The sequence below is a fragment of the Triticum urartu genome, chromosome 2, assembly GCF_003073215.2.
Source record: "Triticum urartu cultivar G1812 chromosome 2, Tu2.1, whole genome shotgun sequence".
Classification (NCBI taxonomy): Eukaryota; Viridiplantae; Streptophyta; class Magnoliopsida; order Poales; family Poaceae; genus Triticum; species Triticum urartu.
Window position 1 is genome coordinate 499913604 of NC_053023.1, and position 17991 is coordinate 499931594.

Sequence of the window (17991 nt, forward strand, 5' to 3'; positions counted from 1 at the left end):
ATTGAAAATTTTAATTTCATTAATTCTTGCGAGCGCAATGTTTCGTTGGATTTTTACGTAATATAAATTTATATTGAAATTGTATTTAATCTAACTAGAAATTTCGGGATAAAAATATTTCGGATCCCATCAAAATGTGGGAAATTTTATTGAATTCTGTTTTGAATGGTTGGTTGAAATGGGCTGTACTTTTAAGAAACTGTAAATGGGCTGTAGTAAATTCCATTAGAATTCAAAAATGGGCTACACATTCTTACAAATCTCAAATGGGCTATAAGTTCTCTGCCACACACTTCTAACCTTACTAAGTTGATGCGTCCCCTAAAAAATAGAGTTGACGCGTATGCAAGGCATTGTCAACTTATAGTCAACACACGGTTCTAGCAGCAGTGGCCGTTGGATGTCCATCCAACGGATGTCGTGCTTCTTCTACAATCTCGGATATTCTAGCTTCACCCGCCCCAAAAATGATTCCTCCCCCTGACATCTGGGTGCACCGTTTCGGAAGCTGACCTGTGGGCCTACTAAGTTAACGTACCAAGGGCTTTGTCAACTTAGCCAATATAAACAATTCTAGCTGCAGTGACCGTACGATGTCCATCCAATGACCGTCGTGCTTCTTCAACCTCTGGTCTTCTTGCTCCAGCCGTCCAAAGCAGCGCCGGTCGTGTCGCCTGCTCCTGCCTCCCATGGCCGGATGTGCTACCGCGGAGGCCTCACCGCCCCTACTATTCCCACCGCTGGCCAGATCATCCCTCCACTCACCGACACCCCCTGTTATTCTGCGTTGACGGCAGCGCAGCCGAATCAGTGAACCCTCGTACTCCTCTTCGCGTGTGCATCCACTGCCGCGTCTTCCCCGGCTCCGCGTTATCCCCTTCCTAGGCCTCACCGTCGTCCACCGCCCTGGTGCTCTCGGCGCGGCGTGGTCAACATGGTCAAGGAACGACTTCCATCGAACCTGGACTGTACGTGGAGAGGCTGACAGCTGGGTCCACGGCAGCTGCAAGGAAGTGCCTCCTTATTACGCGCAAAATAATTATTCCTCCACCTGACAGTGGGGACCCACCGGACGAGCCACCGTATTTCGCAAAAAAATGATTCGCCCCCTGACTGCTGGGACCCACGAGCTACATCTTCGCAAGCAAGGAAGTGTGTCCGAAAAAATGATTCGCCCCCTGACTGCTGGGACCCACCAGCTACATCTTCGCACGCAAGGAAGTATGTCCAGAAAAAAATGATTCGCCCCCCGACTGCTCGGACCCACCAACTACACCTTCGCACGCAAGGAAGTGCGTCTGGGCAAAAAAACGATTCGCCCCCTGACTACTGGGACCCAACAGCTACACCTTCGCACGCAAGGAAGTGCGCCCGGGAAAAAAACGATTCGCCCCCCTGACTACTGGGACCCACCAGCTACATCTTCGCAGGCAAGGAAGTGCCTGACAGTCGGGACCCACCTGGTCGAAGCGTACGTAGCGTTGTCATTCTGGTCGCGAACATGTACGTACATACTGGTCGATGTACAGGCGCGCATGTGTTGTAGTAGAGGCGCGCACGTAGAATGTACACGTACGTACAACGGCCAGGGTGCAAGAAAGAAAATACGCCCACGTATGTGTACGTACGGGCAGGGTCTCGAACGCCTACTCGCGCATACGTACGGCCAGGGCTCGTGTACATGGCTGGGTCGGAACGGAGAAACAGCGTCGTCGTCGTGTTCATGGGGAGGCAACGGAATGCGTCGTGTTCATGGGGAGGCAACAGAATGCGTCGTGTTCATGGGGAGGAAACGGAATGCGTCATGTTCAGCGGGAGGCAACGGAATGCGTCGTGTTCATCGGGAGGCAACGGAACGCGTGGGAGCCAACCGCTGGGTCGGAACGGAATGCGTGGTCGTGTTCATCGGGAGGGCTTGGAGGGAACAGGCGATGGAAACGAGGCCTGGCGTACTGCAGAGCGGAGGAAACGGACCTCCTACGGTCGAAACGAGGGTCCTGTTGATCGGGAGGGGTGTGGCGTACCGCAAAATGGAGGAAAAGGACCTCCTACGGTCAAAATGGGGGTCCTGTTGATCGGGAGGGGTGTGGCGTACCGCAAAATGGACGAAACGGACCTCCTACGGTCGAAACGGGGGTCCTGTTCATCGGGATGGGTGTGGCGTACCGCAAAACGGGACTCCACGGGATACTGTTCATCTCCACCGTCGACCTCCTCTAGCCTCCACGGGCTACCATCGACCTCCTCCAGCCTCCACGGGCTCCTGTTCATCCAGCCTCCACCGCGCGCTACTCCATCGGCTACTGTTCAACCACCCCTCCACGGGCACCCCTCCATCGTCTACTGTTCATCCAGCCCTTCACACCACGGGGTCCTGTTCATCCAGAGGCAACGCCGCCGCTCACTATTCATCCCCCCCCCCGCAACGCTCACTGTTCATCCAATTGATCGGCTTCAGTTAGTAGCAGTAGCGAAGGAATCGCTCGATCGGGTTCAGTTAACAGCCATCGATCGATCGCTCGGGTTCAGTAATGCGTAGCCTGCAGTGCAATCGCTCGGGTTCAGTTAGAGCCCAATGCCTCGCTCGGGTTCAGTTAGAGCCAATCCCTCGCACACATGCGCGTACGTGTACGAGAGAAACGCGCATCGCTCGGCCCCCGACCTCCCACCGTAACCGGGAACTCCCCGAAATTTTCCTCCCCCTCGCTTCTACCACGGTTTTTTCCGTCATGGACGGCCCAAAGAATGTCATGCAGCTACGTCTCCGGCCCGCCCAGGACGAAAAGCCTATTTTCTGTCATGATTTTTTGTCATAGAAGTAGGAGCCCACCACATCTATGATGATACCGGGTTTTGTCACAATTATCGTCATAGAAGTGTCATATGTATGACAGAAAAAAATTTCATTCAGCCCAAAATGTCACGGATGTGTCTTTTTTTTGTAGTGTTATGAACATCAATGCTACCTTTGAAGAGGGTATATTTGCCTCAGTAACTTGTGTTATGGATATTGCAAGTAATCCCTTTGCTCTCATGCCTTTGAAGACATGTTCTAGTGTCTTTGTGCACTCATTTCTGTGCATATATGTAGTCATATATGGAGCATAATATCAAAAATCATCTTGTATTTTTGAACGGACGTAGTAATAAAATATGGTTTCTGTTTGAATTAGAACCAGGTCCGCGGTGGAGATGAAGTTCTCAAAGTCATGACGTGTGAACTAGAAGATCTGAGGATGAGTTCTACTTCTAAACTATCTAGATGATGTGTCCTTGTCGCCACGTGTCCTGAACTAGTGTTTTCCTGTAGAATTGTTGTCAGGCGTGTTCTCGAGGTTGTACTTGACCACAACAATTTCCTGGTTGTGCCTTCGATTACGAAGGGTGTGGTTCTTGTAAAGCTTCCCAACAAATCTGATGCGGCCTGTCTTCATGATCATGTTTATGAGTGGAAAGACCACTCTGTTAGGTTCTCCAAGGTTGACAAGATGGTGATGGTGCATGTAGACATCTCTCACGAAGTCCATGTCTTAGTTAGTTATGCGGGGTTCATCCCATCGGTCGGTGGCAAGAAATAGTCTGCAGAGTTTAATTAGTGCAACTTTGCTTGTCTGTAGTAAGTACTATTGTTCAGTACTTGATTTGTGTTTGTGAACCTTGTATTGTTTATTAGTACTGCCACTTTTCGTGTGTGGTCAGTCCTAAGAACGGTCTATGTTAATGTCTGTCCACTCAATTCAGTCTGTATATTTTGAAGTATCCAGATCATCTTTCTTGTGAGGACGGTTTATCAATTATGGTTACACTCCAATATCTATATGCATTGCAGGGTTTATCGCACCCACCAGGATTTCCAGTCCCATGGGTGTTCGGTCCATACGATTTGTCACGACCTTTGGACTGTCCTGCTTGTGGGAGTAGGCGGGGCCCCTGCATGCCACCCGTAGTTGGACGAGAAATCTTCTGTTTAGTACTTCAACATAGTGATTTCCTGGTAATGATTCACTCGTGTCACATCAGGTAAATCTTATTGATTTACTGTCTAAATCTTATTGATTTAATGTCATGTTTTCTTTCTTTTCCTGCAATTTTACGATGTAGGTTTTGCCATGTGACATTCATCACAGAATAAACCGTTTGGTTTGCTATACGATGGCTATTTTTGCAGGTTTCACTTCTTATGTCGTGTCAGTAACGAAGGCACTGTCCATCACTTATATTACTGGAAAAAATTGGATCAGTCTGTTGTCTGAGTACAAGCTGAATCCCTATGATGAACTGCAGTTTGGTTTAACAAAAATGCCACAATTAGTCATTCTCGCATTTAAAATAAATGAAAAAAAAAACCGGATCACGGTCACGAAGCCTAGTCAAGTTAGAAAGTTGATCATAGCAGTCCAGACATAATCGCCGATGTCTCGCACATCGGTACCACCTTCAGCAATGGATCGAGCACCGGCAGTTGCTCTAGCACTGACAGCGGCAGCAGCTCAGTCTGATCCAGCTGAGGATTGGGCACCGACCGCGTCAACGGATCAGGCTAATCTACCGGAGGATCGGGCATCGACACCGACACCTGCTCCGACACCGGCACCAGCTCTACAAGGAGCACCATCTCCGGCAGCACCAGCGGCTTCGGCACCTGCACCAACACTTGCATCTGCTCCGGCCCGTGCAGCGGCAACCAAACGAGAAGTTGCACTGGCAACAGACTGGGCTGCAGTTCGCACTTCATATACCAAAGTCCTTACAAAAACTGACATGTCCACCTTCTTGGTAAGCATTGGCCGCCCAAGTGTTTCATTCTTTTTTCTTTCCATGTTGTTTCGCATGATTCACTCTGTTGATCTAACTGTTTGGGTATGTCTTCTTGTTTGCAAACAAAGAATTCCTAGAGCAACGAGGGAGTCGTTCAACAATCCGGGCGACAGCGGCCAAGTTTCTCTTACCATGCGCAGCCTTGGTGTGAATGAACCTGCTCAATATACCATAAGTACAAAGGATGGTAGCATGACGATTGATGCTAAAGGATGGTCAAGGTTCAAATATAAATCATATCTTGCGGTAGGGGATGATCTCAAAATCGAACTTTCTCGGCAAGGAGAGCTGGTCCAAATCAACTTTGAAATTCTTCAGTAGTAGCACGCAACTGCCGAACTGATCTATCCTATGAGAGATTTTGATGTAATAATCTGGCATGGTGAAACAAGTGTCCTGTGTGTATAAGTAATACGACAGTATTATTTATCACATGGTATATCGTTGATAGAATTGCAACTCTCATTGCTGGTTAGGAACTATCGTTCGATTTCATTCCAACAGCTGCCGTGCTTTATTCAATTTTGTGTATTCGCCTTGCGATAGCATCTAAAACCAGCGCCGTACCGATCGCTTGCAATATGAAAAGCGCTGAGGTAGAACACATGGGCCCCCAAACATGCAGGGTGGGCCTGCGGCCCAAAGTCCAGAACTGTGAGCCTGTCTGAGTATTATATTCTCAGCTGAACCCCCATAATGCCCGTGCGTTGCATGTAACATCAAGATGCATTTGTATGAGTATTTTATCTTGTGAGAAAAAAGCATGAACGAGGGAAGGCCTTATTTGCAAATGTGGAGAGGTGTGTGGGTACCTTTTTGCAAAATTGCCATAGTTTCCTTCCTATCCGTCAGATATAAATCGGACGGCCTATATTGCAGGATGGCAGGCACACCATCATCACCAACTCGTCTATACTGTGTTAAAACAGCTTTGTTTTTTTATAATTATATATGTTATATATATTCCCCTTGATTTTTCTTATGTATAAAGTTGTGATATAAAAGATTTGTATATTTCTTTACAGAGGGAGTATGTCTCTGTCAAAAATATATTTTTGTGTAACTAGTTACTCCTGTCTTTCTACTTCCTTTCGCTGATATGTGGGGCATCCGGCAACGGGGTCCACGTGCCATATGCACAAATTAGAGTGCACAACTGCACGGTAGACACACCCCGGTCGTAGCGCCGCAGTAATGCCCAATGAGCCGTCAAATCACAACCCCCCCTTTCCAGCTTTAGCAGTAAGCTGGGCGGACGAAGCGGCATTATTTCACTGGGCCTGAATCCCCTTCTCCCTCGTCTGCTTGTTCAGAGAAAACCCCCTCTTGGCGATTGCATAGGGTTTTCTCATGGATAACTAGGTGCGAATTCTTCATCCATCCCCGATAAATCCAAGTCCCTTGGTCGCGGGTAATCCTACGATGGCAGCCGCCACCGTTGATGCATTTTTCTTCCTACTGAATCTAGTGTGCTTCATTTGCAGTGCCCAAAGTGCGAGGAACCTACAGGTTTCTGCGCCCTCGGCGAGACACCACACTTGTTCCTTCTCATCCTAACACAGGATTTTAAAACGCGCACAGTATGTTCCTAGAATCCTCTTTTCTATCCGGGAGGGTGGGGTTTTTTTGAACATGCTGTCGACTAATTTGGAAATTTGGATTGCTATATTTGGATAAAAGGTACTACCAGTACGATGGTCAACACTGACGTGAAGGAGGAAGTTATTTCTAGATTTGGATAGGGAATACATTGTGTTCTCATATTATTTTTCCTATAGTGCATTATTTGCTCTGCTAGAACACATGTACTCAAGATGCTCGGCCTTGCCATAACTGAATACACCAGTTTAATGGTCACAGTGAAGACAAGCCATGGATATAATTTCTGAGTTGGGTTCATGAACCAAGAAGATCGCTGCTTTTTTTATGGCCGAACTTGGATAAAATTTCTCAAGTGTTACGGACTGAAAGTTGGCGCACAAATGTTGATGGAAATAGCAGAACCTGGTCTCATGTTCACTGCGATCTTCCACCCCGACATCGTTCCAATTGTTCATCCATGTTAGTTTTGTATCTGGTTCTTGCTTGTTGCCTCAATTACTTCTTAATCCACCTATTCTGTCTAACTAATCACAATTTAACTTTAGAAGTAGCAACGAATCTCTCACGAAGATGCTACTTCTAACTAATATTTTCTTATAATTGGCGGCACGTGTAGGTTTTTTCAGAGTTAAGCAGGCTGCTCGTTTGTTATTCTGTAACAACTCGGCTGTTACTGATGGCACTGAAGTTGACTGGGACAACATCCACAAGTTCCTACACTTTATTGATCGTCTTGAGGTCCTTGTGGGGCGTTTCAATGGTGGAAGGCCACGTGGGATATGTGTGCCACTGCTGCACTCGTTGAATAGGTCCAACTGTGTCGAGAAACTTATGGTACGAGTTGTTTTCTGTTATATATGTTGTTCATAAACTATTGCTTATACATAGTTTTACAGTTGTGATCTTCTTGAAACAGAAACTGCCCAGTTCTATTGCCTATACAGATGCCTGACCATGGTCAGGTCAGACTTGCACTTGGTCACAACATGATGTTTATGTCGACCTACTCCATTCCCCTTGGAGGTGAAAAGATACTTATTCATGGGTGGTCTCAAATAATGAAGGCCCGTCCATCTTGGAGAATAGGGCAGAAGATTATGTTCCTGCTTTTCCATGGCTCTAAAGCGAATATGATGTTTATTGACCACATTGCGAGATGAAGCCGCTTTCAGAAGGTTGTGGACGCGCGGGGTGGCGCCTGGGCCTTGTCCTGGGGCTTGGCGGCCTCACCCTTGGTTAACTGTAGGCAAAGTAGCACTGTTCGAGGTGTGCTTTGTACGGTTGAACCTATATAAGTACTCATACTGCTTTCAGCTATGGTTGTTAAGTGCCCCTGCTGGTTTCAGTTAAGGTTGTTAAGTACTCATGCTGCTTTTACAGTCTATTGTGTTTCTTCAGTCATGTCTTACTCCAGCCGCCAAAACCACACCAGCGCCGGCGGGGCCGCCTGCTTCCGTCTCCCACGGCTGGCTGCGCCTCAGCGCACGCATCACCACCCCACCGTCTCCTAAATCGTTAACGCCGACGTCCGAGCCCTCGCTGTCGTCCTCCGCGCGCTTTGGTGCGCTCACCGTGGCGCCGCCCTCTCGCATTGTCAACATGGTCAACAAACAACAGGAATCGGTAGAAGTACGTGGAGAGGATGACAGTATGGGCCCACCATGTCAGCGTATGGAAAAATGCTTCCTCCTAGTGTTTTCCTGACATCTGGGACCCACGACATTGTGAGCGTATATAGTCAATAGACAAGAGAACAGCACAAGATCGGCTGACACCTGGGACGTAGCTGCTCGAGCAGTATTTTTTTGTTATTGTTGAGATGGAGCAGGGTTTGAACTGGGCTGTGGCCCGTCTAGCCTAGGCTTATATTTTATGTTCACCATGTGACTAGCCCAGCTATTTTTTCTTTGTGAAAATGAGCCCAGTTTATTTTTTTCTGAAGAATACCCAATCCAAGCCTATTTATTTTTCTACGCCGTGATGGGCTGCAACTCTTTCAAGACGCCTGCAAATCTTCAAAGTAATATGAAATTGGTTGTAAATATAAAAACAGACGACAAATTGGCAATTACTTTATAATTTCTGAATTTTTTCACATTTTCAGATTCCTATTTCACTGGGCATTAACCTAATTTAAATATATCTTCAAAGTATTTTAAATATGGCTCGACATTTCGGTATTAAAAATAGTTTGGAACCCACAGAAATATGCGAAATTAGCCTGGCCAACCAAAAAACGGACTGCAATAAATTGCATAAGAAGTCGCAATGAGCTATATATAAATTATTAAAAAAAGAGCGAATGGTCTGACTTATGGGCCTATTAAGTTGACGCGTATGCATGATTTTTTTAGTTATTATATACGTCAACAAACGATTCTAGCACATGTAACCGTTGGATGTCAATCCAACGGCCGTCGTGTTTCTTCAATCTCTGATCTTCTTGCTCCAGCCGCCAAATCCAGCGCCGACGGGACCGCCTGCTCCCGCCTCCCGTGCAGGCCTCACCGCCCCCTACTACTCCCACCGCTGGCCAGGGAATCCCTCTACTCACCCACACCCCCTGTTATTCTGCGGCGACAACAACCTCACACCGCAGCCATACCAGTGAACCCTCGTACTCCTCTTCGCGTGGGCATCCACTGCTGCGTCTTCCCCGGCTCCGCATCGTCCCCTTCCTAGGCCTCGCCGTCGTCCACCGCCCTGGTGCTCCCGGCGCGGCATGATCAACGTGGTCAAGGAACGACTTCCATCGGAAGAGTACTGTCGTGGAGAGGCTGACAGCTGGGTCCACGACAGCCGCAAGGAAGTGCCTCCTTATTACGCGGAAAATAATTATTCCTCCACCTGACAGCAGGGACCCACCGGACGGGCCACCGTATTTGGCGAAAAAAACATTTCCCCCCTGACTGCTGGGACCTATCGGACGGGCCACCGTATTTCGCGAAAAAAAACGTTCCACCCGCTGTCAGCTTGGACCCATCGGAAGTGCCTCCTTATTACGCACAAAAAAATGAATACTCCCCCTGCTAGCTGGGACCCAGTATATTGGGAGGCTGACTTGTGGGCCTACTAAGTTGACGGGGACGGAGGGCTTTGTCAACTTAGTCAATATGCACGATTCTAGCTCCATTGACCGTACGATGTCCATCCAGTGGCCGTAGTGCTTCTTCAACCTCTGGTCTTCTTGCTCCAGCCGCCCAAACCAGCGTCAGTCGTGCCTCGTGCTCCTGCCTCCCGTGGCCGGCTGCGATGCGGTGGAGGCCTCACCGCCCCCTACTACTCCCACCGCTAGCCAGGCCATCCCTCTACTCACCTACACCCCCTGTTATTTTGCGGCGACGGCAGCCTCACACTGCAACCGAACCAATGAACCCTCGTACTCCTCTCCGCATGGGCATCCACTGTCGTGTCTTCCCTGGCTCCGCGTCGTCCCCTTCCTAGGCCTCGCCTTCGTCCACCGCCTTGGTGCTCTCAGGGCGGCGTGGTCAATGTGGTCAACGACTGACTTCCATCGGAAGAGTACTGTACGTGAAGAGGCTAACAGCTGGGTCCACGGCCGCAGCAAGGAAGTGCCTCCTTATTATGCGCAAAATAATTATTCCTCCACCTGACAGCGGCGACCCACCGGATGGGCCACAGTATTTTGTGAAAAAAAAATGTTTCCCCCTGACTGCTGGGACCCACCAACTACATCTTCGCACGCAAGGAAGTGCGTCCGGGCAAAAAGAAAAGATTCGCCCCCTGACTGCTGGGACCCACCAGCTACATCTTCGCACGCAAGGAAGTGCCTGACAGTCGGGACCCACCTGGTCAAAGCGTACGTAGCGTTGTCATTCTAGTCGCGAACGTGTACGTACATACTGGTCGATGTAGAGGCGCGCACGTGTCGTAGTAGAGGCGCACACGTACCATGTACACGTACGTACAACGGCCATGGTGCAAGAAAGTAAATACGGCCACGTACGTACATACGGGCGGGGTCTCGAACGCCTACTCGCACGTACGTACGGCCAGGGCTCGTGTACATGGCTGGGTCGGAACGGAGAAACAGCGTCGTCATCGTCGTGTTCATGGGGAGCCAACCGGCTGGGTCGGAACGGAATGCGTCGTCGTGTTCATCGGGAGGGCTTGGATAGAACAGCCGATGGAAACGAGGCCTGGCGTACCGCAGAATGGAGGAAACAGACTTGTGTTCGGCCGGCCATGGTCGAAACGGGATCCTGTTCATCGGGAGGGGTCTGGCGTACCGCAAAACGGAGGAAACGTACCTCCTACGGTCGAAACGGGGGTCCTGTTGATCGGGAGGGGTGTGGCGTACCGCAAAACGAGACTCCACGGGATACTGTTCATCTCCACCGTCGACCTCCTCCAGCCTCCACGGGCTACTGTTCATCCACCGTCGACCTCCTCTACCTCCACCTGTGACTAGTCATCCACGGGCTCCTGTTCATCCAGCCTCCACCGCGCGCTACTCCACCGGCTACTGTTCAACCAGCCCTCTCCACAGGCTCCTGTTCAACCACCCCTCCACGGGCTACTGTTCATCCTGCCCTCCACGGGGTGGTCCTGTTCATCCAGCCCTCCACGGGGTCCTGTTCATCCAGCCCCAACCGGCTCGATCGATCGGGGTCCTGTTCATCCAGAGGCAACACCACGGGATCATGTTCATCCACCCCCACCGGGAACTGTTCATCCAACCCCCCCAGCAACGCTCACTGTTCATCCATAGGCAGCATCGATCGGCTTCAGTTAGCAGCAGCAGCGAAGGAATCGCTCGATCGGGTTCAGTTAATAGCCATCGATCGATCGCTCGGGTTCAATAACGCGTAGCCTGTAGTTCAATCGATCGGGTTCAGTTAGATCCCAACACCTCGCTCGGGTTCAGTTAGAGCCCAATGCCTCACACCCACGCGCGTGCGTGTACGAGAGAAACGCGCATCGCTCGGCCCTGACCACCCACCATAACCGGGAACACCCCGATATTTTCCTCGCCCTCGCTTCTACCATGGTTTTTCCGTCATGGACGACCCAAAGAATGTCATGCAGCTGCGTCTCCGACCCGCCCAGGACGAAAAGCCCATTTTCTGTCATGATTTTTTGTCATAGAAGTAGGACCCCACCACATGTATGATGATACCATGTTTTATCACAATTATTTTCATAGAAGTGTCATAAGTATGACAGGAAAAAAATTCGTTCGGCCCAAAATGTCACGGATGTGTCTTTTTTTGTAGTGCTCAGAGTGGTTCTATACTGAGGACATCGCTCTCCCTGACCCAGTCCGAATGGGTCTTCCCGAATTTTCCAGCGCTCCATTGAAGAAACGCCACAGCTGGCGCCCTCGGAGCCTCGAGGAGGAAGATAGCACGGAAGTCCAACAATTAATGGGCAAGATAAGGACACTTGCCCAGTCCGGATTATCAATAATCGAGGTAATGGCGACTTCCATAGTGCGAGGTGTTCGGCCACTCCAATTCAGATGGCTCCCTATGTGGCACTACAATGGGGAAGATGACGCCTCACACTGCGGACGGAAGGGTCCGGACACCCCCGCCGCCCTGGCCACAATATTGGCCGATCTGTACAAAGGGGAGAAAGAGGAATTCACTCGCCTTAAGCGCCGGGAGGGATTTTCCATGTACAATCCTCCTACCTGGGTGAGTTTTAATCCCGCCACCTTACTCAATCTTCTCCCTGAGTCATGTTTAATTAACCTGTTCCTTAATAGGAATGGCGGAAGGTTGTCGCGGGGATCCATAGCCCCGCTCCACAGCCGGAGGACCATAACCGGGACCTCGACCCCGGATTCGAAGAGGATCCGGACATATTTGTAGAGCTTGAGGAGGGAGTCTTCTACCAGGCGAGCTATGATGGCACAGAAGTGGCCATCATGGCCGACTATCCCGGCCTCCTTCCTGCCTCATATGTAAGTAATCAGGAGACATTTCCTCCAAAAGAGCTTCCTCATTATGCCTCACCTACCGCACTGTCTCGTGCTCCAAAGGGGAGGCACTCGGCGCGCCATGCCGCACCAGAGGCATCTCATAAGAGAGCAGCGACCATGCCGAGCGGGTCTTCAAAGAGGAAGGCAAATGACAACACGGTCGAGCCTTCATCGAAGAGGTATGGCTTTAAATATGCCCCCTGGTAGTCACATCAAACTATGACATTGTCCGCTGTGTTTTATCAGGAAGAGTGTTCGCCGGACTATGTCCGGGGATCCTACCGGTCGCGCCTCCACCAGCCAGGTTCCAGGCCCTGCCTTTAGGGCGGAGGCTGACACAGGATTGACGCCGGATTGTCCTCCTTCAGAGGATTCGGATGATGTATCCGTCACAAACTCTGAAGTAGAGAGCGCCATGAATCATCGGCGCTGGAGGGCCGCTCTTCGCGATCCTGGCTTTACAAAAGAGGCATTCAATGCCTTCAGCTCGGCTGATGCATACATCCGAGCTGCTCGCGATGGGCTTGCCAAAGCCACGGACCAACATTTGAAAGATATGCGGGTAAGTACGCATTGTACCGATCTGGTAATCATATACCAGTAGCCCCCGAGACTTGAAGCAGTTGAAACAACTGATTTAAGGATCATTGTATAATCAGGCACTCACGGAGAAGAAGAACATGCTATCTCATGAACTGGAAAAGTGTCGGACCCAGTTGGCTGATGTTACCGCCGAACTGGAGAAATCCAAGGAGGCACCGCCTGGTAATGTTCCCCTCCATCCAGAAAAATATAATCATATACTAGTAATGTTAATACTGTTATATTTCCCATGGCAGGATCATTAGATCAACTCAAAGAGGAACTGAAGGACGCGCAGGCGGGCAAACAATAGGCCGAAAAGCTACTGACTACTGGCGAACGTGTATTGACACGGACTAGGGATGATAAGAACAAGCTGCAGGATTCCAACACCCAGCTGGGCGAAGAGCTAAAAGACATGCGAGCCCAGCTAGCGGACGCCATAAAAGAGAATAGGAAGCTACGGGGCGGCATATTCAGTATGCTTTTAAACCTACCTTCGTGTAGTGCGGAAGGAAATGAGTTAATAGATTTATGTCTGCAGGTATACTGACTAGCCGTCCCGAAGAGGAAATGTCCGGATCTCAAGGAGATCTGCTGCAGGAGCTGTCCCAAGTGCACGAGCGAGCTTGGAAAGCAATGCGGGGCGTTGCCAAGGCTTTATGGACATCCGCATCCCCTCCAGGAAGTATGGAGGAGCTTGTGAAGCTATTCAAGGGAGCTCGGTGCCGCTTTGGATTATGGAAGATATCGGCTTGCTGGGAAGGCACATGAGAGGCCTCGGCCATGCTGAAAACGCGGTACACTGGACTGGATCTGAATCATATGGCCCGGGTCGGGCATGGGGGGTCAGATGGGAAAGAAATTCCAATAAGCTTCGTATATGACCAAGTAAAGATAGCCGCCAAGTTTTCACAATAGGATTGTAGGTTAGACAGTCTGTTAGACGGTATAGAGGAAGAAGTAGCTTCTGAGTCCAAGTGACTATGTACTTCAATTGACAAATTTGTCCCTAGCCGAATTGTAAAACGATTGTCATGGCAGACCTTTTTGCTTCGACCTCCGGACCCGAAGGTGCAGAGTGTTTCCGAATACCGGACCGGCAATAAATGCTGGGGCATGCGTGGAAACCAGGCGTAGGGGTCGTACTTGCTTGAACAGACACGTTGTATTTGGCTAGCTATGTTATATTACTTATAGATTGTAAGAAACATCTTCCAGAGAGAATAGTTCCGTTAAGTGTTCCTTTCCCTAGGTGAACATGCGTTAGTATCCATGCCCAAACTGTGATTCGAAAAGTTGCAGTATACATAATATCTAGGGATTCATAGTGCAACGAGTGTAAAACATCTTTAGTTCACCGACCGATTATTCCCTTAAGAGCGCTAGCTTTCGGCTTCACCCAGTCTGAGGTAGACGTCCGGATAACCCGGCTGTAACAATCGCAGAGGTGCTCCCTTTATGCCCTAGCCGAACAAACAGGAACGTAGGGCATAAGCATAGGAGCCAGGCAACCCAGCTTGGCAATAACTTAAGTCATAAAGGTGCATATAGTGGCGAAGAAAAGGTATATATGAGAAAAGGACACATATGCGGTGAGCTTGATGCTCTGAAAATGATAATAAGCTTCTGTAAAAGAAGCCCCCAGGTATTTATGGGCGCACATATTTAAGGATGTGTACCTCATAAGTGTGTGGTCTAGCCACACAAGATCTATAAAGCTAAAGAAAAATTGAAAGAGAGAAAAAAATGGAGAAAGGAGAAAAAGAAAATGAACAATGAGTCCGGCTCTAGGCGTAGAATCTTCGGAGTCTGGCGGCGTTCCACAGGTTTGGCTCTAAACGATTATCCGATGCATCACGCAGGGGGTACGCACCTCCAGTTAGAACTTCATCTATAATGAAGGGACCCTCCCACTTGGGCCTGAGTTTGTCCTTTTTCTTCTCCGGCAAGCGTAGAACGAGTTCACCAACATTGTAAGTCTTGGCCCGCACTTCTCTGCTTTGGTATCTGCGAGCTTGTTGTTGATAGAATGTGGAACAGGCCATTGCGACGTCCCGCTCCTCCTCCAAGGCATCTAGACTGTCCTGCCGATCGAGCTCGGCTTCTCTCTCTTTGTACATGCGCACTCGAGGTGAGTCATGAATGATGTCATAGGGCGAAACAGCCTCTGCGACGTATACCATAAAGAATGGTGTGTAACCGGTACTGCGGTTCGATGTGGTCCGTAACCCCCAGAGTACGAAATTGAGCTCCTCGACCCAGTGTTTGTCTGACTCTTTTAAAGACCGCACTAGTCTAGGCTTAATGCCGCTCATGATGAGGCCATTAGCTCGTTCGACTTGATCGTTTGTTTGGCGGTGATAGACGGAGGCATAATCAAGCTTGATGCCTAGGTTAGCACACCAGGTTTTCACTTTGTCAGCTGTAAAGTTGGAGCCGTTATCGGTGATGATGTTGTGTGGGACACCATAACGGTGTACGACACCGGATATAAAGTCTATCACTGGTCCGGCTTCGGCCGTCTTAACTGGTTTGGCCATATCCACTTAATGAATTTATCTACCATGACCAGCAGATATTTTCTCTTATGGCTTCCCCCTTTAAGGGGTTCGACCATATCAAGCCCCCAGACCATGAAAGGCCAAGTAATGGGGATTGTTTGTAGGGCTGTAGGCGGCATATGGCTTTGATTGGCGAAAAGCTGGCATCCGACATAACGTTGGACCAGGTCCTGTGCATCTGCTCGGGCTGTCGGCCAGAAGAAACCGGTATGGAAAGCTTTACTTATGAGAGCCCGAGCTGCGGCGTGGTGACCGCCGAGACCAGCATGGATTTCAGCTAGGAGCTGTCATCCTTCTTCTTCGGAGATACATCTTTGAAGGACTCCGGTAGCTCTCTTCTTGTAGAGCTCTCCTTCATGAACCTTGTAGGCTTTTGAACGCCGAATGATGCACCGGGCCTCATTCTGATCCTCAGGGAGCTCTCGCCTATTGAGGTAGGCCAAGAAGGGTTCGGTCCATGGGGAAATTACTGCCATTATTAGATGGGCCGATGGTGTTATTTCGGTGGCTAAGCCCCCGATGATATCGGTATTGTGTTCGAAATCTGGGGGTATAATCGGATCTGGACTGGTGCTGCCGCTCTCATCTTGCCACACCACGGATGGCTTGAAGAGCCTTTCCAAAAAGATGTTGGGCAGGACAGGGTCACGCTTGGCGCCCATGCGAGCAAGGACATCCGCCGCTTGATTACTTTCTCGAGCCACATGGTGGAACTCGAGTCCCACGAACCGGGCCAATATTTTGAGTACGGCGTTACGCTAGGCCGCCATCTTCGGATCTTTGGCGTCTAAGTCTCCGTTTATTTGGATATTGCGAGATTTGAATCCCCACGCACCTCGAGGTGTTGTATGCCCATGGAGACAGCCATCCTAAGACCATGCAATAAGGCCTCATATTCGGCTGTGTTATTGTAGTCTGTGTATAATATTTGGAGTACGTACTGGACCGTATCTCCTGTGGGGGACGTTAAGACGACGCCCACTCCTAAACAAGCCAGCATTTTAGAGCCATCAAAGTGCATGACCCAGTTGGAATATGTACCATACTATTTAGGGAGTTCGGCCTCTATCCATTCGGCGATGAAGTCGTCCAATACTTGGGATTTAATGGCTCGGCGTGGCTTGTATGTTATATCAAATGGCAAGAGCTCAATTGCCCACTTGGCAATCCGGCCTATAGCTTCGCGGTTGTTTATTATGTCATTAAGTGGTACTTCGGAAGCCACCATGATCGAGCACTATTGGATGTAATGTTGTAGCTTCTGGGATGCCATGAAGACCGCATATGCTATCTTTGGGTAATGAGGGTACCGGGATTTGCATGGTGTGAGGACAGTGGATACATAGTATACCGGCTTCTGATGTGGGAATTTATGTTCGTCCTTCTCTCGTTCGACGACGAGCACCGCACTCACCACCTGGTGTGTTGCAGAGATGTATAATAACATGGGTTCACCAATGCTTGTCCCGGCCAAGATTGGGTTGATCGCTAAAAAATCTTTTATTTCTTCCAATCCGGTCGTTGCCGCGTCCGTCCACTCGAAGTGGTCGGTGCGTCGGAGCAGGCGATATAGTGGCAGTGCCTTTTCTCCTAGCCTGGATATAAAGCGGCTTAAAGCTGCCACGCATCCGGGTAGTTTTTGGACCTGTTTAAGGTCTATTGGTGTGGCCAATTGTGACAAAGCTCGGATTTTGGCTGGGTTTGCCTCAATTCCTCTATTGGAAACGATAAAGCCCAGCAGTTTTTCGGCGGGGACGCCGAAAACACACTTTTCTGGATTGAGCTTGATGTCATATTGATGACCCACAAGTATAGGGGATCTATCGTAGTCCTTTCGATAAGTAAGAGTGTCGAACCCAACGAGGAGCATAAGGAAATGACAAGCAGTTTTCAGTAAGGTATTCTTGCAAGCACTGAAATTATTGGTAACAGACAGTTTTGTGATAAGGTAATTTGTAACAGGTAACAAGTAGCAAAAGTAAACAAGATGTAGCAAGGCGGCCCAATCCTTTTTGTAGCAAAGGACAAGCCTAGACAAACTCTTATATAAAGGAAAACACTCCCGAGGACACATGGGAATTATCGTCAAGCTAGTTTTCATCACGCTCATATGATTCGCGTTCGTTACTTTGATAATTTGATATGTGGGTGGACCGGTGCTTGGGTACTGCCCTTCCTTGGACAAGCATCCCACTTATGATTAACCCCTCTTGCAAGCACCCGCAACTACAAAAGAAGTATTAAGGTAAACCTAACCATAGCATGAAACATATGGATCCAAATCAGCCCCTTACGAAGCAACGCATAAACTAGGGTTTAAACTTCTGTCACTCTAGCAACCTATCATCTACTTATTACTTCCCAATGCCTTCCCCTAGGCCCAAATAATGGTGAAGTGTCATGTAGTCGACGTTCACATAACACCACTAGAGGAAAGACAACATACATCTCATCAAAATATCGAACGAATACCAAATT